The sequence below is a fragment of the Melospiza melodia genome, chromosome 11, assembly GCF_035770615.1.
Source record: "Melospiza melodia melodia isolate bMelMel2 chromosome 11, bMelMel2.pri, whole genome shotgun sequence".
Taxonomy (NCBI): Eukaryota; Metazoa; Chordata; class Aves; order Passeriformes; family Passerellidae; genus Melospiza; species Melospiza melodia.
The window spans coordinates 16509316-16522554 of record NC_086204.1 but is presented as its reverse complement, the minus strand read 5'-3'; the positions used below and the strand labels follow the sequence as shown (position 1 = coordinate 16522554).

Genomic DNA, 13239 nt, shown 5'->3' with positions numbered 1-13239 from the left:
GGCAGAAGCCTTGTATAGATAATAAGATCCAATAATAACTAGAATTGTATTTTCAAAATTGCCTCTGGGGCTGGGGAATATGGTTTCCTTTTCTTCTCTTTTGATTTCTGGACATCTCTGAGATTGTTCTGAAAACTACAATTCATGCTTAGTGAGGCAGTAGTACATCCAAAAACTTCCAGTTGAAATTATTGAAATTTTGCTTTTTCATGACATAAAATGACCCAGTTAAGAGGAAAGATTCCCCCATTATGTCCACTCTGTCTGAGAATAATGCTTAAGGAATGATCCTCTGAATTGAATAATTTCCCATTTTCCTTGTTGATTTTAGGGATGCAGATAAAGTTAAGAGTACACCTCTTGCAAGATCTGTGTCAAAATGAGAGTTCAAATCCTTCTTTAGAGCACTGCTAAATAAGCAAAGAATATTTGGAGTTCAGATCAGAAGAGGAGACCAAACTGTAGGACTTAGTCTTGGACAACCAAATGCTATACCAAAATCAAAATCATTCACATATCATGCTGTACATACCTTTTGTGTTTAATGTAAGGTTTTATTGAAAACATATGAGTAGATTAACCATAGAAATAAACTGAAGAAATTGTGCTACCTAAAATATGCTTTTGACTCTTTATTAACTGGTGATAATCTGCACTGATTTGCATTGCAATTCCATTGCAGATGTTGCTGACATTAGGACTTATGACAAGGAAACTACAGAAAAAGCTGATTTAAACAGGTATTTCACATTAAGTCAACAACATATGCAGTGCATAACATCTTCCATGGGGGTTTTAAGTATTCAACCTAATTCTTTGCAATTTCATTATTGTTAAAAATAAGGAGTAATGAAAGTCCAGTTGACAGTCACTTGGTTTTCTCTAATTTCTAAATTTTTCTGATTTGCTCTTGAACTTTCCTTCTTGATGGAGTCTAAAGGAACTGTAATTATGTAGTTTGACTGAAACTCACGGCATGGGAAGGGACGGTTACATTTTTTGGATCTACCATTATTACAGCAGGAGCAAGCACAGCTGCTTTCAAACTTGTTAATACATTCTGTAGGGGATGAAAGCCTTGGAAAGGGTGGTACTTGTGTGAATTTCCTCCCCCTCCATACAACAAATGGAGCTGGCAGTCCACCAAAGCTCCCAACTAACACTCCTGCACTGTCTGGCAGAAGAAAGTGTGGCACTTGATTAAGGGGAAAAATAGTGCTTTTGGGGCACTGCATAGAATCATCTTCAACACAGAGGAAGAACCATGAAGGATGAAGGACAGAAAGGTGGGGAATGTGTGTTTGACTGGGTGAAGAAATGATCCCACTGTAAGGCTTTTTCTTTCTGTTTGATATAGGCCAGGTCTACAGCATTAGCTCTCCATCTAGGTAGAAGTAAGATACACCAGGACTCTCCACAGATTCTTTAGTCTATAACTGGGAAATGCATTTATTATGAAGTGTTAGGTGGTTCATAGTGCCTGTGATAGTCCTCCAAGATAGGTTGGATTTTACATGTTTTTACAGTGACAAAACAGGAAATACCTTAAAAAAACACAGTATTAGTCAGTAGAAATCAAAATAAGAAGCCCCATATAGGTCATCTGAAAAGCCTAAAAAGCAATCAAAAACCAAACTTACCAGGCACACAAGAAGAGGAACAACCTCAGTGCAAAGTATAATAAACAAACTCCTCTAGTAATGTCAACTACACAGATGCTTGCTCCATCAACTCAGTCCATATTTTGAAAGCCACACAAGATCAATGAAGGTAACAGAACTTACCTAACTTCTGTAGTTCAGCAATGAGCTCTGTGTGTTTGTCAGTCCAGCTCCCTGGAAAAAAGAAGTGTTACATGTCAGGAATGAGTCCAGCAATTATCTTCTAACACAGGAGCAATGCCAGCAACATTCTGGTAATGGCAGCATTAATGCTAAAAGTTTACATTTTCAAAAGTGAAAACATTCACAGACACAATCTGGATATTTTAACTGTCACAGGCCTCAGCAATCTGATATTGCTTAGCCTTGTGGCCAAGGCATTAAGACACTGGTATCTATCTGCCACAGAGAACATATCTTCTCAGGACTTCCCTTAGAAACTTAATAATTAATCCATCAAAACTAGAAAAATAAAAACAAAGGCCATGTCACTATTAACAAATAAGAAACAAAAAAAATTTACTTATTTTGCTAAAAATAGATAATGAAAATATTTTCTAAATTATGGTAAGATCAGAAAACAACATAAAGCTGTAAAGTTCTACAGTAATTCAAATTCATTGAAGTCATTATAAATCCCAAAATATAGAAAATAACTTAAATGATTGACCAAGTAAATGAATTAAAGTTACCTGTCAAAACAAAGCAAAACAAAACAACAAAAATAGGGCAACAAGTACATGCCCACATAAAAAGGACAAAGCATCTACTATAAGAGTGTAATCAAATGCAGGTTTGTACCAGAAATATAAATAGTACAGATTGGAAAAATACTTGAATAATGAAGTATTTCATGCAATTCCAAGGAAAATTAGATGAATGACTGAAAAGGATGGAAGTGTACACAATTTATTATATAGAACATGGTAACACTTGGCTAAAAGAAGTGTGGAGTTCCTCACTTTAATGAGCACAGTCTTTGCTCACAAATTAAAAATAAACAAATAAAAAAGATACGAGTATGATCTCACTTATTGGCAGTTGATCAAACTGCTATTTTCCCCAAGAGCTGGGAAGCCACTGCCTTATAACACATCAAGAACTCCTGCATATTGAACTGATCTGTGTACAGACTGACTCCTTTTCTGTCTACAGCAATTGTTTTTCCTATCAAAAATTTGGGTTTATGGAAATGACAACTTAATGGTTAACTGGAAACATAGCAGGACGTTAAAGTTAAATCATGCTCACTTGACTTCAGCGTCTCATTGTACCCCCACTGAATAAAAGTATTTTATAAAAAAGTTTCCTTTCACTGAGGGTTGTACAGCTGGTCCAATCTCAGTGCAATGCTGCTGATGTTAGTAGCAAACTTGAATAGCTACATACAACAGTTTAAATCTCTAACATACATATATTACCATAACTGAACCCAGCACTTTTCGTTAATCATACAATGGCATGCTGCTTCATTTACAGCCAGCTGATTAAAATACAGATATATTGTCCTGAACATCACAGAAATCATGGGCACCCAGCCATTGTTTCCAGATAGTGTTTTCTCAGTCTTGTTTCACTCCTCAGCTACATATTGCAGATTACAAAAATTATTAAAGATTCCAGCAAAGAAATGGACAACAAAGGATCCTAAATAAGAGATTGAAAGGCATAAATTTTCTGTTACAACAAGGATAAAACTTCAGGTAGAGAAGGCCTACTTCAGTGTCCTCTATTACTGCAGCATTTCAAACACAATCAAAGAAACTAATTTGAGTTTTTGATAAGGAAAACCTGAAAATAGCTTAATAAGCTATAGATCGAAACATGTAGCTTTAAATTTTTATTTACATGAGTCCAAACACCTAAGAATGCTTGGAAAACAGGCACATCTATGCTGAAAACAAAGTTATTTGAGAGTGGGTCAACAATCTACCTCTCAAGTCACTTATCATCCAAGTCTGTGTGAATCTCACGTGACTCTTACTGAAAGAGAACAGGTAAGACCCCAAGTACAGCTTCATCTCTGACCTATGTCTCTAAACATATCATTTACTCAGGGATTGTATCTCAATTCAAATGTATAATTTTGGAGTATTTTTCAGAAGGGACGCAATGGAAGTATCACTAAGCTTCTAATTCTATAAATAAGGCAAAAGTCTAAAGCACCATAAGGAGTCTTGCCCACCATGAGACAGGATTAGTGATTATTTCTCCAATACTCATTGTCTACCAGTGCATATATACTGCTACATATTTATTATAAGTTACATGTTTATAATTATAATTTATGTACACATTTCCACAAATTTTCTTGGAGAATGGCATTTTGGTGTGAACTGAATGCAGAACGAGGAACCAAGAGCTTCTCTGTCCTGACCTTCATTCCAGTAACAGGATCTTGAGTTTGCAGCCTTCAGCAAACCACTTTCTGGCATTTGTAAAATGAAGATATAAATACCTGCCTGGTTACCTAGAAAAGAATACTGGAAAACTAGTTGGACTTCACAACCAAAAGCCAAGTCTGAAAAATTCACAGTGAATTTGGCAAGGAAATATTGCACAGTGCACTGCAATCCCAGCGTTGCTTTGGCACCTTATGGCATTTTTCCTGCATGATTTCCAGGCTGAGTTTAAGTTTGTTTGACTTCCAAACCTGCAGACAGTTATGGCTGTTAAGCCACAATCACAGAATTCGTCTCCCTGACTTCAGGAGGATTAATTAATGCCTAAAGGTAAGGAATTAACCAAATGCTTGTAGAATGAAGACTTCATTTGGTGAAGGGCCAATTTTCCCAATTGATAATGTATAAATAAAATAATGCCTAATTTGCTACCATTAGTAATGCTTTATATTCTATATAATTGGAAGCAAATTAGCAATTTATTTTAAATTGTTTACATACAAATCTTATTTTCTTTAAGAGTAGAAATCGACAGCCATTTCTCTTCTAATTTCATGATGTCGTTACATATCACAAAGACTAAGCATAAGGGGCTGTTTATTTTAAATTATCTCACTATGTACTGAAGTTCAACATTTGATAAAACACTACCCAAAAGAAATAAGTAAATAATAATCAAATATAATCTCATATTTTTATTAATCTAGGGCAGTTTCACATTTGATGCACATACAAGAATTTTAAAGAATCTTTTTTAAAAGTATTTTGAAGATACTGCTTGTATTCTCCATAAAAATGATAGGAAAATGGTTCATGTAACTGGCAATGTTATTAAGTAATATATATAGTTAACATTACTTTTATCACCGTATTTCTCAAAACAACCTGATCCTTTTTATTCAAAAGGAAGCAAAAAAGTCTCACAAGTACCAGTTAAAGACTGATTCTCTCAAAGATGACTCAGTGAAAAATAATGACTGACTGTTAAGACCTTATATTTGTGAAACATGAAACAGGTCATCAGCAGGAGTCCACAGAAATCCAGCTATAATGTTTTCACACCAAGGGTCACAATAGCCTGATTTCCTTAAGGTTCTTGGTTCTCTCTGAGCCTCACTCCTCAGCTGAACATATGTGAATATCATTCTGGGTCTATCATAAGTTAAAGCATAATTATTTGTGTGTTACAGTGGTATGGGCACTTGCCACAGTCAGCAAAAGCAAAGTTACTACTGTTAATCATGTGTCTTTCAGAGCTCTAATTCTTGCAAGTACCATGTCACCACCTCCCTGTGGAACGGCACATGAATAAAAGAGGCTTTTTGTGAGGTACACAGTGAAAACAAAGCCCATCAAGGCAGATAAATTCTTCACTGCATAGATTATCAGACCAAAATATCACAAACAAATGGAAGTCAATGGAACTTTCCAAGCTTGTGGGCCGAAGGAAAATAACAGGAAAAACTACCTTCCCTGCCTTCCTGGATTTTTTCAAATGCTGGTATCACCCATGTTTCATCCCTAACAACTACTTCCTATGATTACTGTCAATTCTTCTCAGTTGTCCATGACAACTACATCTATCATAATCTGGAAAAGCAAATCTAAAAAAATTACGTCCTTTGAGTCTAGAAGACAAGTCCTTTTTCTTCAACTACTCTTGGATTAAGTTCCCTGACCTTGACTGAGCAGTAGGTGTTGTCAACAACTTCTATCCTGTGATGACTGAAGTTTGTCCAGGATACACAAATCTGTTAAATCCTTACTTCTCCTTCACAGAAGACATCAGTTCACATAGAAATTATTTGCAAGAATACAAATTACCTCATTTGCAGTCAAATTAGGAATAAAACAAAATTTAGCAACGGCAAAATAGTTTCTAGGCTCCTCTCCAACCATACAATGGTTGGATATATAAATGTACATGGCTTTCTCTCATCTGGGGGATTTATACCAATCATGAGATTTTTGATATTACATGCATTTTTCAAAACTCCCTAGAAATGCTGTCCATAATTTGAAAGATAATATAAAGAATTTTATCTGTTAATACACTCCACTCCCCAAAATGCAGTGGCATAAACAATAATGTCCAACATACTGCAAGGAGGAGTAACATTGAATATTCTGCTTGACAAAAGTCAGGCTGCCTAAGGAACACTCTTCCATGCTGTTCTGGATCCAAGTAACTCCAACAATGTCTGTTTTCTAAGAAGACTACATCCTTAACGGAAAAGCTGCTAATAGCTGTGTGTTCATTAGACTTGGAAATGGAGAGTCACTCCTCTAGCCTGGAGCCAGAAGGTGGGCTATCTTGGAGGCAGGGTTGATAGCTTTTGAATACCAGATGAAGTCTATGGATACAAGACTGGTGTCAAATGACAAGAGCCTTAAGCAGATGGATGACAGTGTGTGTGCACTATAGGCTGTTGTTAATTTACTAGCTAGAGATAATGCTTCTATAAAATTAAAAATGAGTCACTGGAAAACAGCCTGAGAGGCCATAGCCTGCAGATTTCAGGCCTCCTGGCAGGCATGCATTGTGGGGGATATGTTTTTATAGAATTATGAAAATTAAAATTGCATGTTAGAGAGAAAGAAAATGTAATTGTTTCTCTTACTAGCTATTTAAGCTATTCATCGTTTGGATTTGTTATACACAATTACATATTCAGTAAAATGGAATAAACTACTCATAGGAACTCAGACAAGATACACATGAGCAATGGCAAACATATATAATATTAATGAATTTTCAAGAGTCAATATGTGGGGTTTAAGTCTGGAACTATGCTTCCATAGTTTTAGCATGACCATATACAAAGTCCCTCCTTTTCACTATTGCTCTGCATAGGACTTTTCACTGCTACTGGATTATGTTAGAAATAACCTTTCCTCTGCTTTTATCTTGGAATGAAAATTTCATGTTTTACTTCTTGCAAGACTGTCAACAGATTTATGTATCATAACAGAGACGAGGCTGTCTCATTGTTTCCTTGCTTCAAATGTGGGACCAGATGTCAGATTCGATGTAAAATTTTTGTGAGAGTCCATTTTGATAAAGAAGCAACTTTATCACCAAAGGCAAAAAGGGGAATGGTAAAGAATAAGTACACAGGTCTTAGCATGGTTCTCATGCTGCCATTCACTGGGAGGGATACCCTTACTATGCCATCTAGAACTTTCTGGGCCACTCAAGATCATCTAATCTTAAGAAAACAGTGAAAAATTCAAGCAATCTGCCATCAAAAGAAGCTGAATCTAAGCTGTCTATATAGCCAAAACTGTTCTTGATCCCTACATGTATTTATCAAAGGCCCTAAAACAATTTAATCCACTGCCTGACAACCAAATTCCCACAGATGTGCAAAATATACTGTAGGGAAAACAGTTCTAATGCCTAGACAATTCCTTTAATGTTTTCATCTATCCAATGAAGAAGTAACAATGCCTTGCAATTTTTCAGTACTTTTTGCCCTTAACACTGTTGGTGGATATATCCCTTTGGATAACATTGCCCCTAGAATCCCAGCTTAAAGACAAAAAATAACCACAGCTAGTGACAAGGTCAGAAGAAACCAAACCTTGCGGTGCCCATTCAGGGTTCATGTAGTTTTTAATCCACAACCCCAGAGAGCTGATGTGGAAAGCCAGCTACACTGTTCCACTACCTCAGCACCACAGAGTCCAGCAGTATTACTGATGGTTTACATGCATGTGAATGAGGGCAGAATTAAATATGACATATGTAAAGAGATGTTCTTCAAAGCTTAAAAAGAGATGAGAGGAAGGAAGGGGAAGAATATGCAGACAATGAATTAGTTATCCTGCATAATATACTACAATCAAGGTCACATGTAAATGTTTATGTATATAAATACATAATACTGCCCATGCAATATTGTGCCAATTCTTTTCAGACACTGACACTGTCACTGACAGTGACAGAGACTTCTGTGCAGCAACAGACTGCTGTTGCTTTAGAATTTTTCAGCTTTAGAAAACTTTAATACAAAAATGTCTACCATAGAGACTTGAGCCATGAGCACATCCAAGTATTACAGTGCAGCACCTCGCATTTCCACTTGAAGGTGAAAGGCTGACTTTACAAAAAAGTTTCTCTTTTTTCAGTCCTATGCAACACCACCTGTCTCATCAGCAGGACCACTCAAAAGGGATGGGCCTCAAGGCACCTCAGTCCCAAGATTCTCCATGCCTCATTCTTCATCCACGCTGCTAGTAATGTACCATCACTGGCACAGTTACACCTGAACACTCTGGTGCTGCCAAACACCTGGCTTTATTTTCCACTGTCCAAATGAAAAATAAGCATAATCTGCTATTTGAGGATACAGCAAATGAGGGAGTTCATGACAAATTGTGTTGGTTTATGCAGAATAGTGATAATAAGATACAAATGAGAATTTTTTGCTTAATGAATAATACTAATCACGTTTCAACAAATGCTGTGCCCTTCTAATTAGAGAGAATGCATAAAATCAGCTTAATTTATTTGTGACTAGTTATACATAGTTTAAATATTTACTAGAGATTTACTCTAACGTTTGAAATTATTTTACACAGCTCTTGCAGTAAAACCAGACCTAGTAATGTGAAAGAAGTTACAATTCTAACTTCTGCCCTCCCTTTTGTTTTGTAGCATGTGATGTATGCCCTCAGTTTTCAAGACGCAAGAGAAAGGATATTATTGATTTACATGTTAATTCTCCAACTGTTACTAATTTTGCTTGATTCCTGCTTCCAAAGTTGCACTTCCAACATTCATCACTGTAGTACACTAGAGGGGCTGAGCATCTTTTTCAATAAATTACAGGAACTATGACTAATTATAGTGATATTAACTATGCAAAGTAATGTGTAACTTAAAATGGATACGTTTATCATTTCAAATTATGCTTTTGACTCTTGATGGCCTAATACATGGATGCTTTTCCTTTTTTTATACAGACTATGAACTCTGCTATTTTTTCTAAAAATCTGTTTCACAGATATAGGCATACCTTGTGAATTTGATGAATGGAACCAAATCATTTACATCTCATGTAATGCCTAGTGGGTAGAGGATAAGATTAATACCAAGGGCAAGTAGGGCCAAATCCTGATTGTTATAGCAAAGAACTGAGGATTCAGCTTGAACACTGCCATCAGAAGGTATTTGCCTACAGGATTTGTACCCTATTCTTTGTCTTCCTATTTCTAGGAAGCTAATAGTGCAAGTTGCTTGGCTGATAATACCAGCATCATCAAGCAGTCACAGCAAAAACAAGTGCAACTGACTTTGGACAGTTTAGAAAGTATATTACACAGGTTTAAAATACAGAAGCTTTAAAACAATGGCAGTTATGTGCATGTGAAAGAGCTCTGCATAACAGCAGAAGTCTCTAGCAGTACCACATTGTTGTAGTTCTCCTTCCAATGTGGAAGAAACAATGCCTTTGTCTTCTCAGTCATTTTCACATTACCTAGTTAAAAGCTTCAGCACTATTGCACAGCAGAGTAAATCAGGCCAGTACCTCAACTCAAAGAACAACAGAAAACACATGAACTACCAAAGAGCTTAGTGGTAAATATCTCCATTCCTATATTTACAGAAGACCTGAAAAACTAGCACAGTGCTTTGGAATAAAGCTGGAGAAGGTTTGGAGAAGAGTTTGCTCAGTTGTCATCAGAGCTGGACTTCTGATTTCTTGAGGTTGAGTAAATAGTAGATTAAGGTACTAGTACTAGCTTGAAGTACTAGCAGTTGAGGTTGAGTCTAGTACTTCTAACCTATTGTTACTAATATTTCCAGGTTTCCTTTCCTCTCATCTTTGCTGCTCTGGGAATAGATGGGTCAGCTGACTGTCAGTTTGGTGTCACCATCTGCAGGTCTCTTGGGTGATGGTGTCACCATCACCCAAGTCTCTTATCAGCAGAAAATGAAGATTCTAGTTGTGACCTGGACATCACCAATAGCCTTAAAATATAAATCAAGCCCATTTCAATAATATCCTCTTGTGGCTGAGCTGTTTGCCAGTTATCTCAGCTGGGTACATGAGATGAACACTCACTGAAGATAATTTTGGCTCTTACAAACTATGTTGGTAACAAGGAAGGAAATTCTCTCATAAGAGGAAATGAAATGCTCTTCCCAGAGGTCTTTAAGAAAGGACTTTCCCTCCACACAACTTCCAGGAAGGTTCCTGGCCTTCCTGCCTGCTTACTGTATCCCTGTGACTACTGCACCCTGCTTCCTCCTTCACATAGCCAGATTGTCACCAGACAGAGCTGTCACTGAGGATCCTCTTCCCTCTGAGGGGGCTGCCAGACCCAGGAGGATCAGTGATGTCTGTGCTGCTTATAGAGTCTGCTCCCATTTTCCATCCCTCATCTTCCACCATTCTCCAGCTTATCAGATAGTCTTAAGACTTGGCCTTAGTATGTAAGTCTGTCTTTAGGGCATTTACAGAACCACTGCCTGCACAACCCACACACCTCAGCTGGTCCCTAAATTCTGGCCCATGTCTAAAATAATAGAAGGAGAATTTGCAAAACAGTCTTGAAAGGGTTTGAATGTACTAATGTGCTCTCTTGAAACTCCAAATATAGCACAGAGCAGAACCAGAGAATAATTTGTGTTGGAAACCACAGAAGGTCACCTCATACAAGCCCTGCTCAAAGCAAGAGTCAAAAAGACAAGGCTCAGTCAAGATCTAAATATCCACAAGGAAGCAGGGTAACTTGTTCCAGTATGTGATCACTCTCATGGGGAAAAAATTAAAAAACTCTATTCAATGAAAATGTTTTGTATCCTAACTTTTAGCTGCTGTCTCCCATCCTGCCGCTGCATCTCCCTGACAAGATTTTGGCTCTTAGAAACTATGTTGTTGACGAGGTCTCTGTCTTTTTCAGATCCTCCCATGAGGTAGCTGTAGACATCAATAAGATACCTACATAGCCTTCTCCACTTAGAGATGAGCAAATCCAGCTCTCACCCTCTCCTTGTATGTAATGAGCTCCAGAGGGCTTAATATGTAGTGGTTCCGATTACTAAACAAAATTTAATTCAAAGAAGCCTTGGTGAAGGACAATTTCTGAGACTATTTAAAATCAGAAGTGAAAATCACTTACTAGCATCATTTACAACTCCAAAGCACAGCTCACAGCTGTCCCAGTTATGTTCTTATCAATCTCTTCTGGACAAGTATTCTCAAGTCCTCTACCTCATCTAATGTTTTCTAATTCTCCTCTCATGAAAATTTACTCTCAGGAAGTCATTGAGAGTTCACAATCTAATTAAACAAAAACGCTGTACGATAAAATTTACCACAGATGCATCAACCATGCTCTTTAACTAGAGCTGAGATTATCAAATTTAAAAATTCCTGATCAAAATCTAGGCTGCTTTAAAAACCTACAAATAGTATGTCCAAAGCAAGGAATAATGAGGTTCTGTCCTTGAAAAGTCTTCTGGACTTCAACACACTTCATTACCATTAGCACTTAGAACAAACCCATAGTTTTAATCCATGTGAACACAATGAAGAGTTTGACTACTATTCAGGACATTTTACATGACTGATATTATGTATGTATTTTGCTCATTTAACTCTCACTTTTTACTTCTTAGGGAAACGTGACAATTTAAAGTTCATATTCACTGGACTACTATCCGGTGTAAAATTCCACACCACTGTAAAATGGTCCCTTCTAAAACAGTACCTTTATGTCATTTTCTATGCTTTTAATACTACTAAAGTATTAGTAAGTTATTAATTACTAAAAGAAAAATTTCAGCCTTGGATATCAGAATCTCAGACCACATATTATAAGTCACAGAATTCTAAATATTGTACTATTAACATTTTTCCCCTAGATATCTCATTTTTTTGGTCATGCAAAGATACAGCAAGACTGCCTACATATACACAACAAACAGCTGGAAACCTACAGCCTGCCCTCCTTTTCAATACATATCACTTTAGAGACAGAAGATTAACAAATGAATTTGCCTTGCAGGGTGGAAGAAAGTCAAAACACTGCCACTATTTCATTCTGTGTGGAGAAGCAAAATTCTTATATTAGAGTAAGAACAGACAAGGATGTGCAGGCACAGTATGACAGACTGCAGACACGATCCTTTAGGGTCACAAATCTCAGGTATGGAATTGGCCATGTAGAATGGCCATCTTCTCTTGCATTCACCACTACCTACAACTGCTAAGATCTTTCCTAATTTCTCTAAGCATTTTCTAAGCTCTTCCAATAACTGTACAGCCAAGAATGAACAAAACTTCAGGACTTGGGGACAGGGGAAATGAGTGCTTAAGAGTCCTGCTTCTCCTTCTCTTCATTGTAAACTCCTGTAGATTGCCCATCCAACAGAACTGATTTATCCCCCAAAAAGCACTGAATTATTTCAACAATATTGATGCACAACCCTTACCAATGCTTTTATTTTAAGTCTCAAAGATACTCAAATTGGTATTTAAAGAGTATTTCCTGGAGAATTTATAACATCAAATCTTTTAAATTGTTCAACATCATTAAAATACTCCTAACTAGCTACTCCTAGGTGAAAAATACTACAGTTTCACAGACAAAATATTAGTTCCTCCTTAGACAGACTTTAAATAAAGCTTAAGTGGGATATCAATGACTGAAATATGCTCATGTTTCCTTAGCTTCTCCAGAGAGCGTTTCCTCTGACTCTAAATAGGAGTTGTCTAATGGTTTTGTCTAAACTGCATTTCTGAACCTTAAGAAAGCAGGGTCTCTTCTCTGACAGCTTCTTTTGATCTGATGTTAAGAGATGTTCAATTGCCTATAAATTCTTTCACTAGCCACTACAGATCAGATTTCCAGAGGTACGGCATACCTGAACTCTGGCTTCAGAGGAGAGCATGGAGGACAACTGCAGCTATGTACAGCCCAACATCTTCCTCACTTATATCCTACACCAAGAGGCACCAAATCATCAGTATCAGGTGTCCTGCACACATGAAAATTGTCAGGCCTATTTTACAAAAGTTGATGTGAAGTGCCCCTGTGTCCAATTACCTGAGCAAGTAAATGTCCTTGCTCTAAAGAGGTGGACTCAAAGAGCAAGGGCTGATGCCAAAAGCCAAGGGCCAAAGCTGTGCAGAGAGTGCAGGACTACCAAGCAGTAGTTCTGG

General features: G+C 37.1%; 1 long non-coding RNA gene across 5 annotated transcripts in view; it reads right to left on the bottom strand.

Moving 5' to 3' along the window:
• The window catches only part of LOC134423094 (uncharacterized), a 453551-nt gene that overhangs the window by 303044 nt on the left and 137268 nt on the right, over positions 1 to 13239 (bottom strand). For all 5 annotated transcript variants that reach the window (XR_010028998.1, XR_010028997.1, XR_010028999.1 and 2 more), the window contains one exon: positions 1785 to 1835. This is a non-coding gene — a long non-coding RNA (uncharacterized LOC134423094). The remainder of the gene's footprint in view (positions 1 to 1784; positions 1836 to 13239) is intronic.